General features: G+C 33.8%; 1 non-coding gene across 1 annotated transcript; it reads right to left on the bottom strand.

Moving 5' to 3' along the window:
- Window positions 1-17,029: 17,029 nt before the first annotated feature.
- Window positions 17,030-17,102, bottom strand: TRNAK-UUU (transfer RNA lysine (anticodon UUU)). The gene has a single exon. It is a non-coding gene; the product is annotated as a tRNA-Lys (tRNA).
- Between the last annotated feature and the right edge of the window lie 1,454 nt (window positions 17,103-18,556).

The following is an 18,556-nucleotide window of genomic DNA, read 5'->3' as shown; positions in this document are numbered from 1 at the left end:
GCGGTGACTCAGTGGTACAGCGTTCACCTCCGGTGCTTGGGGTTCCTGGTTCGATCCAAGCTCGCGCTGTGCGAACTTTGTGGTGGACAAATACCGTGCTCGTGGGTTTTTCGGGGTTCTCCCGTTTCCTCTCACTTTCTTCATTTCACTCATCTCTCATCATCACCGTCTCCTTTAGCCTAACCGGCATATTCGTGGGTCGTAAAACTTAAAGATTTCATTTCATTTTTTTTTTCGTATATTGCGATCTGATATGTTAGAAATATACTATTGCTTCATGTTGTAATATTGATTGCGATAGAGCGAAAACGTTAATAGAAGGTGACTTACTATTTTTATCTGGATTCAGTATCCTAAGAATAGATTTTATGTCAAATTTATTATTCTACTTAAACCCGAATTAGTAAAAAGTAATAGAATTTTCGGCTTTCAATATTGATTTGTATACGGTAATAATTGTAAGACATAGTAAGAAACTGTTTTATACCTATATTGAGCGTCACATGAACAAGTTTCATATCTCACTATGCCTAAATTGCGGCCGGAAGTTGCACATCTCTTTCAATATTGCATTCTTATAGTTTGGAAGTTTAGTATAGCTTCACAACTATGAAATGAAACTCCTTTATCCAGAATTGTATCCGGTTGAATTGGTAGGTACACTCATGTCCAAAATGATTGTCGCAAATGTATAACTGTCTTCTTGTAAGAATATATTTTGATAATGATTTTGCAGGGTACTTTTAATACTGACACTATGTGTATAATCGGGAAATGTATATTTGTGGTAAATTTCATAGGAAAAGAATTATAAATACGAAAATTAGAATGAGTAAAACAAAATATTGCTAAATGGAGAAGAAAGTTTTATTTTCATATTATTGTTCCTATTTATTGCTCTTTGACATGAAATTTGCCACATACATGTCTTTGCCGTTTATACACATACTAACATTATAAGAAATACCGGGCGAATTCGTTATCAAATTATATTCCTACGAAAACATATCTATAGACATGCGACATCATTTCGGACATGAGTGTACATAGTTCATCATACAATGGGAAATTTCTCGTGACAGGGAACAAGTGCTTCAATTATGATGTGCCCATTAACTCCATCACTAAATTAAAGAATAAATCAAGAATCATATTATAAGTGACAGACCTTTACTCAATACTGTATCTGCGTGCAGGACAAAATCCAAGCAATATGCTTATGAAGTGGACAAAATCGAAGAGACAGAATCCAAGTGGGTTCTATTGATGGAGAATTAAAGTAGAAATAAAACAGAGAATTTAAAAAGGAATGCATTTATCTCTCTCTTCTCAAAACTTTTATGTTAGTTATATTTGTCAATAAGGCAAGGTGGTATAGATCCTATAATAAGCCAAAAGTACTTCAAGTCAAAAATTAATCCACGTCAATTGCATCTCAGGTGCATTTTTACCCTTGGTTTATTGTCAATTAGACTAGTGCATAACGTCTATAACGTCTGAGTTCTTGTTTCAAATCGAGGAATTATTATTATTATATATATATATATATATATATATTTTTACTTTTGTCTGGTCTGTAGCTACGAAACCTTGGTCCTTCTTGATACCTTGGATTGCAATTCAATATGCTTATGTCCAATATGCTGAAAGTCTCTGTTTTGCACTTCACAGAATTTATTCTTATTCGTCGGTAACCTTCGATTCCTCAATTAGTTGCTGAGTTCGACGAAAGATCTTCTCAAATAAGCCAAAATAATCTAGCAAATCTGCAGTTTCCTATTCTCCATTGCATATATATATATATATATATATATATATATATATATATATATATATATATATATATATATATATATATATATATCAGGCCATTTTAAACCTTGTGCATTGCTAGAAATGCTAAACACAAATCACTCCACTACGTGTACCCATTGGTTCATCTTCCCTGTATAAAGTTTCAAAACATAATGCTTGAAATTTTCTCTACACTGACTGCGACAAATTGTAGAAATGTACTACCATGAGCAAAATAAATGACGCGTCTCTTTATTCTGAAGTTTTTTGAAAATATCTCCATTTTCTTTATATGTTCGAAATTTCGGAAGATTTCCCCAGCAGGACAGGTTAATAACAAACCCGTTTTTAATATTTGTGTTAGATATTAGCTTAAAAAAAATAAATTAGAAGCAAAAAACATTAAATCGACAGAAATCTCGAGAATTACCAACTCTGCTAAAGTGGGAAATTTTCAAGAACGCGAGGGAACTCTGCAGTTCAACACGAAGCAGCGACATCTGTCATTAAGAGAGACGTGGATTAGATCTACAAACGAAACTTTTAACGAAACATTTCTAATGTGTCTTATTACATGCATTATCAGCGAACTCCAAATATATGAATTTATGCTAAGTATTAACGTATAGATAGAGCAAATAGTGGAAATTACCTATGGAAAAAGACGAATTCTTAGCACAATCGTAATGAAAAATCGTCTTTACCGTAGAACAGGTTCAGTTCACGTAAGAAAACAAGTAGCTCAGTTAGTTAAAGTAACTAGTCTGTATGCCGAAGGTATTGGGTTCGAACCCCATGGAAGTGCCGTTGTAATTTTTATTACTGTGGTTATTTTATTTATTTTTTATGTGGGAAAAAATCAAATTGTAACATATGTGTAAAACTCATGACGATACCAAAAAAAAAAAAAAAAAAATGCCGTTCTCGCACTTGCATTAGTGTCTCTAATTTTTGTTTGCAAACAGTTTCGTAATAATTTCCCCTGTGCTCACTACTCACTACATGCTCACTGGTGCATAACGAATGTTTTCCAGTAAATGTTAATTCTAATTTGGAGAATTTTATAAAGTTTCACAATGTTTCTCGCTTGATAGTCTTCTATCTACTTTTTTGGACACTTTGATAACAGATTTCCCTATTAAATGTTTAATTTCCCCTATATATATTTAATTACAGAAAAGTTTTACATGTATTTGTCTTAAATTGAAATTGTTTTGAATTTACCACATGAGGTAAGTAGCCCGAAGGAGGAAGAGAACTGAAGTAACTGATATTCTACGTAAACGCAACCTATTGTAGAATTATTATGCTTCTTAACTTCAGCACATAATCTTTACGTTGGTCAGACAGAGAAAAACCCTGTTTTTTCCTCTCCTATGACCACTCATCTTAAAGCCCTACATGTAATGATTCGTGTCACATAATTTCGGCTCTCCAAAGACATTTATTATTATTATTATTATTATTATTATTATTATTATTATTATTATTATTATTATTATTATTATTACTATTATTATTATTATTATTATTCCTGAATATGCCACCCTTACATAATGTAACTTTAGATATCTTGGTTTAAAGTGCTTTCTTTAGTAATAATTTGAGCAACCATGTAACAAAATTTAAAATATATGAGGGGGCACGAAGTTTTATTTACCCCCTCTCTTTTCAGCACCGTCCCAACAGAAAATATATAATTTCTGACAAGCAGAGTAGACAAAATGAATAAGAAATATATTTAAAGTAATCTTTCCTCCTTCATGAATGGAATATCACGTAACATTTTCTATTCTACTAAAGACGACCCTAGGCCGTTATGGTTAGGTAACAAAAGTTGCTGTGACCAACTGAGTTTCGATTTCTTACGCGAAAGAAGCCTGTTATATTACGAGGCATGCTTTTCATTAGCAAAACTGTTCGAAGAAATACAAACATGGCTCAAGAACAGAGACGGAACTGAATTACCACTCGATTGACCTTGAGGACAAATCACCAAAGAGTAGCTATAAACGTAAGTTCAGCATGCATTTCTGTGGAGTTCTGTTCAGTATTCCTATCTGCCAATCACGCTTGTTTGTAAGGGTAATATTTTACAAACCTAACCTTTCGATAGAGCACAATAGCAAAAGAATAAAAAGGGAAGGAATTCTTGCCCTTGTGAACGTTGGATACCACCATGTGCAATAAAACTGTCGCGTCTCCTGGAAGTGATATTTTATCGAAAATAACTCTTTTCCCTTTATATATCCGAAGTTTTTGAGGGTTTCAAAATGAGGAAACGTTACTGACAAACAAGGACGCATTTAGGGGTGGGTACAGGGGGTCCGGACCCCCTCTGAAATCCCAACTTTTCTGTAAATTTAGCCTAATTTTTGGGATTATCTTTTAAAATTTTATTATAATTTATCCTAATATTGAAGTCGGACCCCTTCCGAAATAAATTACTGTATACGTGCCTGCTGACAATTTTCAATATATTCGTTAAATAATAAAGTAAAATAATTAAATTAGGAGGGAAAAGCTTCAACACGGGCTAACTTTTGTTTACTGCCAATATTGTTAAAAGGGATATTAATAGCAAAAACTGCTAGTCAATGCTGAACCTTGAAACTTCACCCCGAACAGCAAGCCTATTATTGAGAACTACATATGAAACATTTTATCAAAACTTATCTAGCTTTTATCTGGCATGAAATTATTATATACACTAAAATGCACTATCATAAAATGTGTATCTAAACATTGCTCTACGTATCTACGAAGCAATGAAATTTTTTTATCGAAATATTTGGGCAAGAAACTCTAACAGCCAGCCATTTAATTTAAATCGTAATAAACCCTGTAACCGTGCGTTAACGTGAAGACAAAGCTTAGTCCATTGGTAATGTGTTGGAAGAATGAAAACTCAATGTTCGTAGGTTCGAATTTATCCACTCACCAGAACATTTTATTCTTATGTGTAAATATGAAATAAGAAAGAAAAAATGTATAACCGTTAAGACAAAACTTCAACCAAGTCTGAAGAGAACAATACTAAAATAGTAACACAATGACGTCAACCAAGAATTATTTCATGTAGCGTTTGGACGAAATTACAACTATCAACAATTGCAGAAGTAAAAACAGGCTGATAGGCGTAATGTAGTCTAGACTTCTGAATGCATTTACTTCCTCAAAACTTCCGTCTCGTCATTGGTATGCCGTTAGTCATGGTAAAACCTTTCAATTGGAAGTGAAATGACAAGCTAAAATAGTTTTAAATCAATAAATGTCTATGTGTAAAAGTAGGTGTCTCTTATCTGTAGTTCTGAGTTCCTTTTACTTTGAAGTGAGAAATGAGAGAAGAAAGTATGGTGATAGAAAAAAAAATCAAATTTGGGATTTCAACGAATTTACACGTATTACCGAAAAAGTTATTTTTTGATACATGTCCATCTGTTCGTCCGTCCGTCCGTACACTTTTCTGTGCACTCGCCTAGAGGCCAACCGTTCAACTTATCTGCACCAAATTTTAGTTTAAGATTTTCATAGTATTTCTTATAGTTTCTTTTATTTCTCTCCTACTCCAAAAACCAGGGTAGTTTCCTGTACGATGAAAATAGAAAAATATATTTTCTAATAACTGGCTCTAACGATCTTTTCTTTCTTTTTTTATAAATCAATATTTAATTAGCAACCTTATTTTGTGGTATAAGGCATTTATCTGAGAAAAATCTACAAGGGGTAATTTATACTTAGGGGTGAGTTTTTTCTCAGTGATTTTCTCAAAATGGACTCAAGTGTTTTCGTTCATATTTCATAAATAAATATTTCATTAATAACTTAACAATATGGCATAAATAACTCGTTTGTCCTAAAAAAAATGCGAGGGGTAGTTTATTCTTGGTGGAGTGTGTTGTCTGGGTGATTTTCTCAAAAATGACTCAAAAGAGTTTATTCGTATTTCAAAAATACATATTTCGTTAATAAGCGAACAATATGGCAAAACTCGTTTGTCCTGAAAAAATATACGAGGGGTAGTTTACTCTTGGGGGTGTTTTTCCTCCACGGTTTTCTCTAAAATGAATCAAGCAATTTTGTTCGTACTCAGAAATAAATATTTCATTAAAAACCTAACAATATGGAATAACTTGCTTGCCCTGAAAGAATCCTCAAGAGATAGTTTATTCGGGGAGTTATTTTCCCTCACGATTTTCTCAAAACTTACGTGGACAATTTTATTGATAATTCATAAATAAATATTTCATTAATAACCCTATATTTTAGTATAAGTCATTTCTATGAAAAACAATTACGACGGATAGATTATTTTGGGGGTCAAGGTTTTTCCCAACAATTTTCTCGAACGACAGGTGATTTTGTTCAAATTTCGCAAATAAATATTTCATTAATAAGCAAAAGTATATCTTAACTCATTGTTCGAAACAATTCACAAGAGGTAGGTTAGTTCTGACGTGTTCTTTTTGAACGACTTTCTCGAAAATGACTCATTTGATTTTTTCATATTTCATAAACAATTATTGCATTAATTGCTCTATTATATGTCTAATGAAAATGTGCTCAAAGTGTGAGTTAGTTTTGTAGTGTGGATTTTCTTCAATCGAAGTTTTTTATTCGATAATCTGACATACGATGCATTTGAATAATATGATTTTTTCCCGTATTATCCAAATACACACTTCAGTAACAACTGCGGCCTAACACAGTTAAGAAATTGAATTGAAAAAGTTTAGTGCGGTGGCCCTGAAATTGAATATTTTTTGGTAAACACCCTAGCTTTTTGTGGTAAACTCAGCCTTTTCTTTTTCGAGCGACAAAAGAGAGAAGAAAATAGGGTGATTGTGAAAATAGTATATCAAATTCAGATTTCAACGGATTTACATACTTCATGGCGTCTACATACCGGAAATGTGATTTTTCGATACCCGTCCTTCCGGTCCGTCCATTCGGTACACTTTTCTGTGTACTCGCCTGGAGGCCATACCGTTCAACGTATCTACACCAAATTTTAAACTTAGGGTTTACATAGTATTCCTACAGGAGATTTTCCCATTTTTTTCCTACCGCCTAAAATAAGTGTGGTTTACTAACAGCCGAAAATCGAAAAAAGCTATTTTCTCCAAAATGGTTTTAACAATTTTGTTTATTTTTCATTAATCAATATTTAATTAACAACCTTATATATTTCTCTTAGAAAAATTTACGAGGGGTAGTTTATTCTTGGAGGTGACTTTTTCTCGACGATGTTCTCAGAAAGGACACTGGCAAATTTTGTACATACTTCATAAACAAATATTTAACCTTGCAGCATGGTATAAGTCAATTGATTTGCAGTAGCTTATTCTTGGAGTTGAATTTATTTCCAGTGAGTTTCTCAAACACGACCAGTTGGCAACCCTGTATCTCGACAACGAAGCTGAACTCGAAATCTGCAAGAGGGCTATTTGTCTCCTTTTGATGTCACGAATCATCTCCCGAAGTTTGTGGACATCTTTCAGGTTCACCCTTAATGAAGCTTCTTTTCGAAAAGTTAACTATTAACTTTAGACATTGCTTATTTTTTTAAAATATCACAAATGTCGTTATTAATTTTAAGGCAGAGAGCTACTTTTGAGAGAATAGATCTTTAAAAATAATTTTAAAACTTAGACTTTTGTTTTCGAGACATTCCAGACAAGACGAGACATTTTAAAAGCTAGCTCGTGTCCAAAACATTTGTTAGGTCTTCTTTTGGATGTCACAAAGCGCGTCTCGTCTCTTTCTCGAGACATGTCTTATCTCGTGCGCATTCGTTAACACTTGGGAAGGATTATCTTTCTACTGAAAGCATTGTTTTTATAATGGTTGCATATTTATGATAATTGCCAGTTCTTTCAGTTGAATTAATTGTTTATTATTATTATTGAAATTAAAATTAAATGGAATATCTAGTTTAACGTTGCACGATTATGCACCTACGCTAAGGGAGAATGATGATGAATGAAATGATGAAATGAAGAAAGTGGGAGGAAAATGGAAAATTCCAAGAAAACCCATACCCATGCACACGGTATTTGTCTACCTCAAATTTCACTTGGAGCAAAGTAGAGTCGAGCCACGGACCCCATGAATGCTCTATAATAATAATAATAATAATAATAATAATAATAATAATAATAATAATAATAATAATAATAATAATAATAATTATTATTATTATTATTATTATTATTATTGAAGTGAGCTTAACGAGTTTCAACCGTCCGACTCAACCAATGTTTGGGTGCCTGTTCGTTCGTCTACTCCATGACAACTTTTCATAAAAGACATTTCCTTTTAATGAAACTCGTAAGTGCCTTTTAGCTTTGAGAAGTAACTATGCTTGGAATTTGAGATCTGCAAAATATAAGAGGTAAAATTAACCAAATGGTGCAAGTTGACACTAATGTATACAAAACAATTTTGCAATATCAATTACGTGAATCTTGTCGCATAAAGAAGCCGAAACCCCTACACCAAAGAGCCCTCCGAGATTTGATAATTGTCCACAAGAACTGAAATTGTCATTTGAAGCCAAGACTTTAATATGAAGCCAATAATTTCTTTAAAATAGACGAAAAATTCGAAAGTTATAAGCATTTTCATATTTTTGCCTTTTCCCATAATGGAGCCGTAGCACACTATACTGATGAGCCCCCTCGACTCCAGGATTTGATCATTCTCCATCGGACTGAAATTGCCATTTGGAACCAACACTTTAATACGAAGCCCAACAATTCTTTAAAATAGACGAAAAATTCGAACGTTAAAAACATTTTAATATTTTTGCCTTTTCTCATAAGGGGCCCGTATTAGCCTACACTGAAGAGCCCCACGAGATTTGATCGTTGACCACTGGGACTGAAATTTTCATTTGAAACCAAAACTTTAATATGAAGCCAAAAATTAAACTTTTACATCAATTTAAACTGACTGGGTTCCAGTTCACCCCACTATTATGTTTAGTTTAGTTAAGTGGTAATTTGTGACAGCTTCACATCATCAAAAGAATCTTTCACTACCCCCCTCCCAGAAGTTTGTGCTGGATCCGCCACTGGATTGAATAGACATTTTTCCTATTTTTATCACCTTGTTGGGGCTCCCTCGTACAAATAAAGAAGCGATAATATTACAATCAAGGGGCGCTATATATTAGGTATTTCTTTAGTTACCTACCCCTAACCGCACAGGGCCATCTTTGGTAGAATAAAAAATGCTACGTGATATTCCAATCATGAAAGGGGAGAGGATGCTGTAAATATATTTCTTATTCATTTTGTCTACCCTGCTTACGAGAAATTACCTTCTGTTGGAAGGGTACTGAAATGAGAGGGGCAAAATAAAACGCCGTACCCCTCCTACATGGTTGTTCAAATAATTACTAAAAAAAGCACTTTAGACTAAGATATCTAAGATTTAAACTAAGAAACTAAGATATCCTTACATTATGTAAGGATGGCATATTCAGGATTATTATTATTATTATTATTATTATTATTATTATTATTATTATTATTATTATTATTATTATTATTATTATTATTATTATATGAATGTTTTTGGAGCACCGAAATTTTGTGAGACGAACAATGGAATGTAGAGGTTTAAGATGGGTGGTCATAGGGAGGAAAAACCAGAATTTTTTTCTGTCTGACTCTCTAACGTGAAGATTATGTGCTGATGGCAAGAAGTATCATCATTCTACAATAGGTAGCTTTTACGTAGAATATCAATTACTTGAGTTTTCCTCCTTCGAGCTACTTATCCCATGTGGTAAATTCAAAACAATTTCAATCTAATACAAATACATTGTAAAACTTTTCCGTAATTAAACATCTAGGGAAAATTAAACATTTAATAGGGAAATCTGTTATCAAAATATCCAAACAAGTAGATAGAAGACTATCTAGTGAGAAATATTGTGAAACTTTATAAAATTCTCCAAATTAGGATTAACATTTACTGGGAAACAACGCGCCAGCGAGCATTACGTATAGTGAGCAGTGAGCACAGGGGAAATAATTACTAAACTTTTTGCAAACAAAATTAGGGATGCTAATGCAAGTGCCACAACGACATTTTTTCTTTTTTTGGTATCGTCATGAATTTTACACATATGTTACAATTTGATTCTTTCCCACATAAAAAAATAAATAAAATAACCATAATAATAAAAATTATAACGTCACTTCCACCTGGATTCGAATCCGCTACCTTCGGCATACAGACTAGTTGTTTTAACTAACTGAGCTACTTGTTTCCTTACGTAAACTGACCCTGTTGTACGGTAAAGACGATGTTTCATTACGGTCGCGCTACCAATTCGTCCTTTTCCATAGACAATTTCCACTTTTTGCTCTATCTTTACGTTAATACTTGGCAGATATTCATATATTTGGAGTTTGCAGATAATGCACGAATTAAGACATATTAGAAATATTTCGTTAAAAGTTTCGTTTGTAGATTTTATCCACATTTTTCTCAGTGACATAGATGTCGCTGCTTCGTGTTGAACTGCAGAATTCCCTCGCGTTCTTGAAAATTTCCCACTTTAGCAGAGTTCGTAATTCTCGAGATTTCTGTCGATTTAATGTTTTTTGCTTTTAATTTATTTATTTTAAGCTAATATCTAACACAAATATTAAAAACGGGTTTGTTATTAACCTGTCCTGCTGGGGAAACCTTCCGAAATTTCGAACATTTAAAGAAAACAGAGATATTTTCAAAAAATTTGAAAATAAAGAGACGCGTCATTTATTTTGCTCATGGTAGTACCTTCACATTTGCACTCAGTCAGAAAATATTTTTTGACAGTGTTCATCATCTCCATCTCGAAGTCCATTACAATAGTCAGAGGACCAAGTGTTATATTTATAAAAACAAACTTTTGATACTGTGTATCACTTACCTCTCTTAATAGTACGAACTTCATTGATATCAGGTATTACTTTTGTTTAAACACCCTATAAATTATATGTAATAACTTCTTGCTATGTCTAGACCCTGTCCGTTCGTAGCGTTCATTTCATTTTCAGTTGTAACTTAAAGACTGTAACTGTTTCTTGTTACTGGAATGATCATGCTCTACAAATTGCTTGAATCTTGATTCTATATTCATCCAAAAATAAAAAATATATCATCCAAAAATTATATAATATCATATGATGAAATACATTTTATCCTCTTCAATTTCTTCTATCTCCCAAGAATTTTGCTAGGTTTTTATCTGTTTAGATTCTGATACTTGCATTTTGCCTCTGTGTCACGGCACCTCGTCTTTTGGAAGTGATTTAGGTGAGCGGTTATGGAGTTTTCGTTTGGAATATATAATTAAAATTTTGTTATTCAAATGGAACTCTACTTAGAACAGATTGAAATACGATATCTATAAAAGTATAGACTCCAAGGATAAGGAAATAACTGCATTATCATATGGAAATAGAAGAGATTCAATAAAAAACTTCACGATTTATAGAATAGGTGCTAGATTATTATCGCAAGGTTTCGATGTGGATCAGGTATCAGAAGTAGACTAAAAAGATACAAACGGATATATCCAACCATCATCTTACAAATGAATCAGTAAATTATATGTTAAAAGCTTTTTTTTTTTTTTTTTTAAAAAAAGATGTAGTTGTACACTCGAGATCGACAGTAATCGCAAATATATTCAGTGATTTATTGAAGGTATTTAGGAAGGGTACAGGAGTTGGAACCTAGGCTCACAGTTTCCTTACCTTTCCTCTATTCTTTCTGCTATATATTATCGTGTTTGTTCCAATACCGATCAACGTTGAAAGGACAGACGGATGGACATAACCTTTCTATACGACTTCCGATATTTAGGCATTTATAGTGCGACACAAATGACGTTATGTCTGAACACCAGTTTCTGCGTGGCGCTAGGGTCAGTTAAGCACTCTGTATACTCCTCACTTTCTCTCTGACAAGGCGGTGTTGCCATGTTCTCACCCTACCCTCCCACTCCAACATTTGCTCTTCCTTTTACCCAAACGCCAAAAATTAGAAGGGCGAAAGATTCTGTTCACTCAGGATCATTTGATATTGTGTTTGTAGTGGATACGAAATTTAATTTCAGTTTGTTTTGTAAAACTGTTTGCAAATTACATGTGTCTGTTAGTATTTAGGATCTGTATGAGTTTTTTGCACGTTAAGTGCACCGGCACATTTAGGTATACATTCTGCTATTCTTTTATTATAATAATGAATTTTAATTCTCGTGCACTTTGATTCCTTAACACAATAATCACTGAAGATAAAATACTACGATAGACTTACTAACGATACAATATACTGGGCTTACTCATCTCATTTTATATCACGACTCCTTTTATCACATCCTCTTGCCTGTAATCCCCATAATTAATTTCCAGTTTTCAATAAGTTTTTCATTATTGCTGCCACTCGCTTACAGTTGTAAGTTGTATTTTTTTGCTTCTGGTGTTTCAATTTGCAGTTTCTCACCAGTTTCTCCTTCTTTTATTCCAAATGTTTTTTTTTAACTAATCTTTATTTGTTTAATGTTCTTTGCTGTATTTGGTAACAAAGTATAGAAATAAAAATATGTCTATCGAAATAAGTTTAAAATATATATTTTTTAAAATACATATTTTTCTGCTACTAGGTCCTAATTACAAGTATCGTTTTCATTTCCCTTCGCGATTCCAAGTTGAGAAACCCCCCAAGGGACAAAGTGGACAATTTATTGCGAACAAAAGGATGAGTTTTTTAGTTTAACGTCCCACACCTATGCCCTTTAGGCTAAAAGAAACAGATGATTGATTAAAATAAATATTTGGCAAATTATTTTTTTGCTGTCCCACCGGAAATGGAACCAGGGGCTACGCGCACCAAAACCATACGCGCTAACCACTAGACCAGCGAGAAAGGCTAATTTATGATATAAAGAAAAATGAATTATGTTTGCAAAATAACTTTCAAAAGGCATAGCCCTATTTGTTTAGTTTATGTAGTGGTGATAAAGAATCGACCTGAGAAAAGAATGGAGAAATTGTTACGTTAGGACAACACAATATGGATGTCGATTTGCTTCATATAATATAATATCATCGCACGCCTTGATTTTTATTAATATTAACGTGTTACAAGAAAAATGCAGTCGACCAATGTTTTTGTAAAAAAAAAAAAAGTTTTGCTTTCAAAAAAGTAGTAGTAGTAGTTACATACGGAAAACAAATGTTATAATATTACTCCCCCACAAAAACAACAAATATTACGAAAACACTTCTAACTCTCCTCTCTAATTTGAAAATGCACTCGTCTCGTGCGCAACACAGGCCCCCAACCAGCCTCAGAGGTTTGGGGGGGGCATGAATATGTCAGGGAGACCAAGTCATTAAAAAATCTCTTACACATAGCTAAATTGTGTTTATTTATTAATAATAGCATTTGATGTTAAGGTCTAGGGGGGCCACGAAAAGTTTGGGGAAGGTTCTTTAGCCCCCCTCTAGTTGTGGGCCTGGCGCAACACTATTTACAGTCCTACTTAAAACTGCCATATCGATGCAATTGATATGATACGGTTACATTTAAAGAGTTATGTAACACGAAAGAACACTAATTTTGCACTAAAGAATGTCGAAAAACTTTGTTATGATGTAATAGACAAAGTTGACAATTTATTCTGGAATAATGTAATGAAACATTAATGGGACTAAATACAAAAGGCTTGGACAACGCAAGGAATTTTTAAAAATCGTCAACAAACATGTCACACTGTTAGGAAACAGTGACAGCAGCAATGATTGATTGATTGATTTTGAGTTTAACGTCCCGTTCAGCAGCGAGGCTATATGAGACGGGCAGCAATGATGATGATGATGATTATATCAATATTAGTTCTCCATGATGGAAAAGACGATGATGATTAATATGTACTGTACAGCAAGTGAGTTTGTCGCCACGGCATTTTATTTTTCATTTCTCAATAATAAAAAAAAATGTTTGTTAAAATTACATAAGACTATGTTCAAATGATGATAGTGAAAAGTTTAAATTAATATTCTTGGCGAAAGCGTGTTTATGATTACGGAGTACTCTTCTCCGACTCTCTGCCCATTTTTTTCTCTCTCTCTTTTCTTTTCATCTGTTGAGAAGAACGCGAGGTAACCCTGCCTTCAGCGCGCGCGAATCTTAAGAAATGAAGCAGAGTGGGATCGGCGGCAGATTTGTAAGTATGGCAACTCAGCTCTGGTGACAGTCGCTCTGGGGGTGTGTAATGTGTTTACAACCCCTATTGGTTGAAACTTTCTTGTCGTCTTGAAGAAGAGCGTTGCAATAACTGAGAACATTTCACTACTCTGATAGTTTACGATGAATTTCATAGTACATTTAAACACTGACCGGTATTTTAACAAAACTTCTTATTTACACATATAATCTTTATGAAATCGAAAAAGGATTATTATTTTCAATATAGACCTATTTTAATTTCAAACAACTTTTGTACTTATAATGTGTTTCGGGTATTAAGGGCAAACAACATTGGGTCTGCTGTTTTATTTACTCAAAATGAAATGAAATAAAATCTTTGAGTGTAACGCCCCTTGATTATGCCTGTTAGGCTAAGGGAGACTATGATTAAAGGAAATGAATAATGGGAGAATTGGTTGAATGAGAAAGTAGGAGGAAACGGGAGTACCCCGAGAAACCCCAAGAGCACGATGTTGTTCACCACAAGCTTACTTGCCCAAGCATCGAACCAGGGACCTCACACACTAAAGGTAAGCGCTCTACCACTGAGCCACCGTGCCCTTCTTATTTACTCAAAGAATTAATAAAAACAGAACTTAAACAATACTATTAGCTATTTGGCGCGGTAGATCAGGATCGATTCCCGTGGAAGGCCATGTAATATTGATCCTATGCTAAATTGTAGGTTCACGTTTCACTTAACTTTGGTGCTGAAAAGGACGCTAAACTCAAATCACCACCAATAATAATCACTAATTGATAGATGAACATTTTGTTGAATATGCTCTTATGAAGACATTTTAAAATGCGCTTTCACCAAAGTAAATTTTTGTTGAGTTGACCATAACACCTCATATCTTTTTGCTTACATTGAGCTTATATCGAACACTAATGTTTATTTATATTACTTAATCAAGTTCCTGATACATTCTGAGACGGTCATTTATACTGGAAAAAAGCAACAATCAACAGCATAAAACGACGTGGAAGAAATTTGGTCACTACTTACTGAAACGTTTCATTCGTCTAATGAAGCTTGATGAAAACATCTTGAAAAACCTCAGACACGATAAACGGACTTGAACATGGGATCATTAGATAAAGAACCAAGAATGCTAATATATATATATATATATATATATATATATATATATATATATATATAGAGAGAGAGAGAGAGAGAGAGAGAGAGAGGAGAGAGAGAGAGAGAGACGAAACGGTGATTTAGGCAAATGAATAACGATAGAAGAATTGGTGGAATGAGAATCTGGGAGGAAACGGAAGTACTCTGACAAAACCACGGACAAGATATTGTCCACCACAAACTTACTTGGCCGGGGATCGGAAAAGGGACGCTCTACCATTGATCCACCGTGCCCCTCCTGACATAAGGCTGAAAATAATATATTACTCTACTCAGAAAAAAAACATTATAATAAACAGGTTATTTTATATCTATTTAGTTGCATCAGTTTTTTTTTTTTAATTTTTTAGTTTAACGGTTATGGTCCGAGACTAAGGAAGACATTGATAAAAAAATTTAAAAAATGATCAAATAAAGAAAGCGGGAGGAAGCAGAAGAACCATGAGAAAACCCCGCATATGCTGTTTTGTGTGCGTTCTACACAAAACAGGCTTGGTGCGAGTTGGAATCGAACTAGGAACTCCACATACGAGAGATGCGGTAACTGAAATAATTCTTTCAGAGAAGTAACATACTCCATCATGGTTATATGGTTCTGTCTTCTCACATTTTTATGAGGCCTGGATTCGGTTTCCAGCGGGAGCTTATGTTTTCTACTTCTAAGTTAAACTGCCTTACGTCGCCAACGCTCGCTCAGTTCCCTCTCTAGCAACTGAGTTACGAATCAAATCCTGTTCAAACATACTAAGCGAAATTTAAAAAAAAAGTGATTAATAAATCAAGAGATTTTAAATATACAAGGAATTAATTTTATTCATAACTCGCTCTATTTATACTCCTTATATGACATATGGGCCTGCAGATCGTTCAACCGAAAAGTAAAAGGATATATTTCTCGAGTACGACTCGACAATGAAGCGGAGGGAATAACATGAACAACAAAATTGAACATTTTTTTCTTTCTGCATTAATAGCACAATATAGTTCTTATAACAACAGTAACTACTAGAGTTCATAAATTTGCAACACTGTTTTTAGTTCGCATATTTTCCGTCAAATTTGTCATCTGTGTCGCACTATAGTTGGGATGTCTAAAATTGTTAACCAGGAAAATGCAAACCTGAGTAGTGGTTCGGATCCCACTAAGGTCCCGTCTCACATATACCGTCAGTGCTGAAAAGAGAAGTTAAACTTTCAATCGGACTAAGAAACAGAACATAAAAGTCTAACTTGAACGGTAAACGAACTAGTTAGTGATTTCCTGTTATTTTTAATGCGTGACAAGGAATCACTTAGGAAAACTCTGATCGAAAGATAACGAGAGGTGTTGGGTCCACGGCTGAGTGGACACCTGCAAAATTCCTTATCTGATTTCTTCCAAAGACATTTCTCGGTTGGATGAGCACAGGGAAGACTTTTTACTCTCTTATTGAAGATTGAAATGTATGATAAAATGTACCCCATTCAGGTGAACCAAACCCGTTAAAGCAAAACAATATATCGTTAAAGAGAATTTTAACAAAGTATAAAAAAGTATGTCTCTGAAACGCTCATGGTCTTCGTTAAACGAAAGAGCTCGCCGCGAGTATTCCGAATCATTTTACATGGTTTTGAAGCAGTAGTTTTTCTTTTTTTCTTTCTTTCCCTTTTTTAAAAAATGAAACTATAAATCAGTTTGTCCTAAGCAAACCTATTTTATCCGTAGCTTCTATTCTGAAGAAAACAAGAATTTACATACTGTGCTTCAATTACAATAATTTTTAACATTCCATTCATATGCTCGTTTTACTCAATTTTTAATGTCAATACCACTAACATAATAGCTGTAAAATGATACGCCCGAACAGGGACTCGAACCCTGGACCGTTAGGTTAAAAGCCTAACGCTCTACCGACTGAGCTATCCGGGCTCTGTCTCTTAAGCTAAGCACTTCCCTCAGCTCTGTAATCCTTGAAGTGAATGGATAACGGGTATTGTTTTGTGAGAATATTAAATTATTTACATTTAATCATTTTATCTTTCAAATTGAGCCAGTTAACATTTTAAGTTACCATATCTGCTGAATTCTATAGTTCATTCCTTAAAGTGTTCAATCTGACGCAGTGGCGGCTTCTGAAGGATCTCTCTTCGCTAAAAATTATCATCTTATCACTACAGGTTAAGAGAGTTAGTACACATTATATCGCTACAAGCTGTGTATAAGAATTGTACTTTTAAGTTTTCTTTCCTTAGCATGTAGTACCAGTGGAAACGGGAGAATTTCGAGAAAACTCACAGATATGATGTTTGTTGTTTGAATTATTAGAACAACTTTTCTTTTGTTATTTTAATATCTCTGTTTTATATTAGAATAATTATTCGAGTAACGAATTTTGATCGAATATTCGAATAGCCAATATCCAAAGGATCTATTATCCAAATAATAAATCACTCGAATTTTAACAGCACTTTTTGCACCAAAAACTTAGTTGCCATGGGACCCCTCGCACGAGATTGAGGTTTTCTTTTACTTTTCACTTTTTTCTTTCTTTTTTTAAATTCGCCCCAATCGGTATATTTGACTCCACGGTCTTCTATTAATTCTGTCTTTCAGTCAGTCCCATATGACATGGACACAAACACAGAAGGACTCGAATTACCAATGCCTCAAACCGCTTGAAAAACTACTGTGCCATGGTGTGTTATAACATCTTGAATTCCTTCCGTTTTAAGAACAGAAACATATTAGAACTCAGATGGAACAATTTAAGAATGAACTTTGTAGTTGAATATAAAAACTCAGCGAACAATAACTGGCACAATTTCAGAGATGAAAACTTTTGTGTATATCTAGGCTTTCTCAAACTATTTCGTATTACGACCCCAATTTTTTTTTTATCATTTCCTCTTGCTAGCCATTCCTAAAAGTGATTTCCAGTTATATATGTAATTGGAAATTACTTTTGGGAATATATATATATACTGGGCCGGATTTAGGAGGGGTGCACCTTCGTTGTAAATAGGGTAAATGTGCCAGTAGTTGGCCATTTAAGGAGATTTTCAACTTTGTTAAAGTATAAAAAATTCATTTTTTACTAATAACTTTTACTGCATATGTCATTACAAAGAGCAGAGTTTAAATTTTACGTTTGTGTAGCTCACATATGAAATCTTTTATAAATAATTACACAGGCAAAAGAAAATAAACGAAACCCTAAAATAACCAGTAGTCGGCCTATGAAAACCAAAGGTCAGCCATTACTTTAACCAGTACTCAGCCACACTATAGAATTGACTTTTTAATGGAATTTAAGAGACCAATTCCCCAGTTATCAAATTAAGGGACAAGTATATTGCACTCAGAGTTCGTCCAGAGAAAAACTA

This window comes from Thermobia domestica, chromosome 15 (assembly GCF_964235325.1).
Source record: "Thermobia domestica chromosome 15, izTheDome1.hap1.1, whole genome shotgun sequence".
NCBI classification, from domain to species: domain Eukaryota; kingdom Metazoa; phylum Arthropoda; class Insecta; order Zygentoma; family Lepismatidae; genus Thermobia; species Thermobia domestica.
The sequence above is the reverse complement of the archived record's forward strand: the minus strand, read 5'-3'. Positions and strand labels throughout refer to the sequence as shown.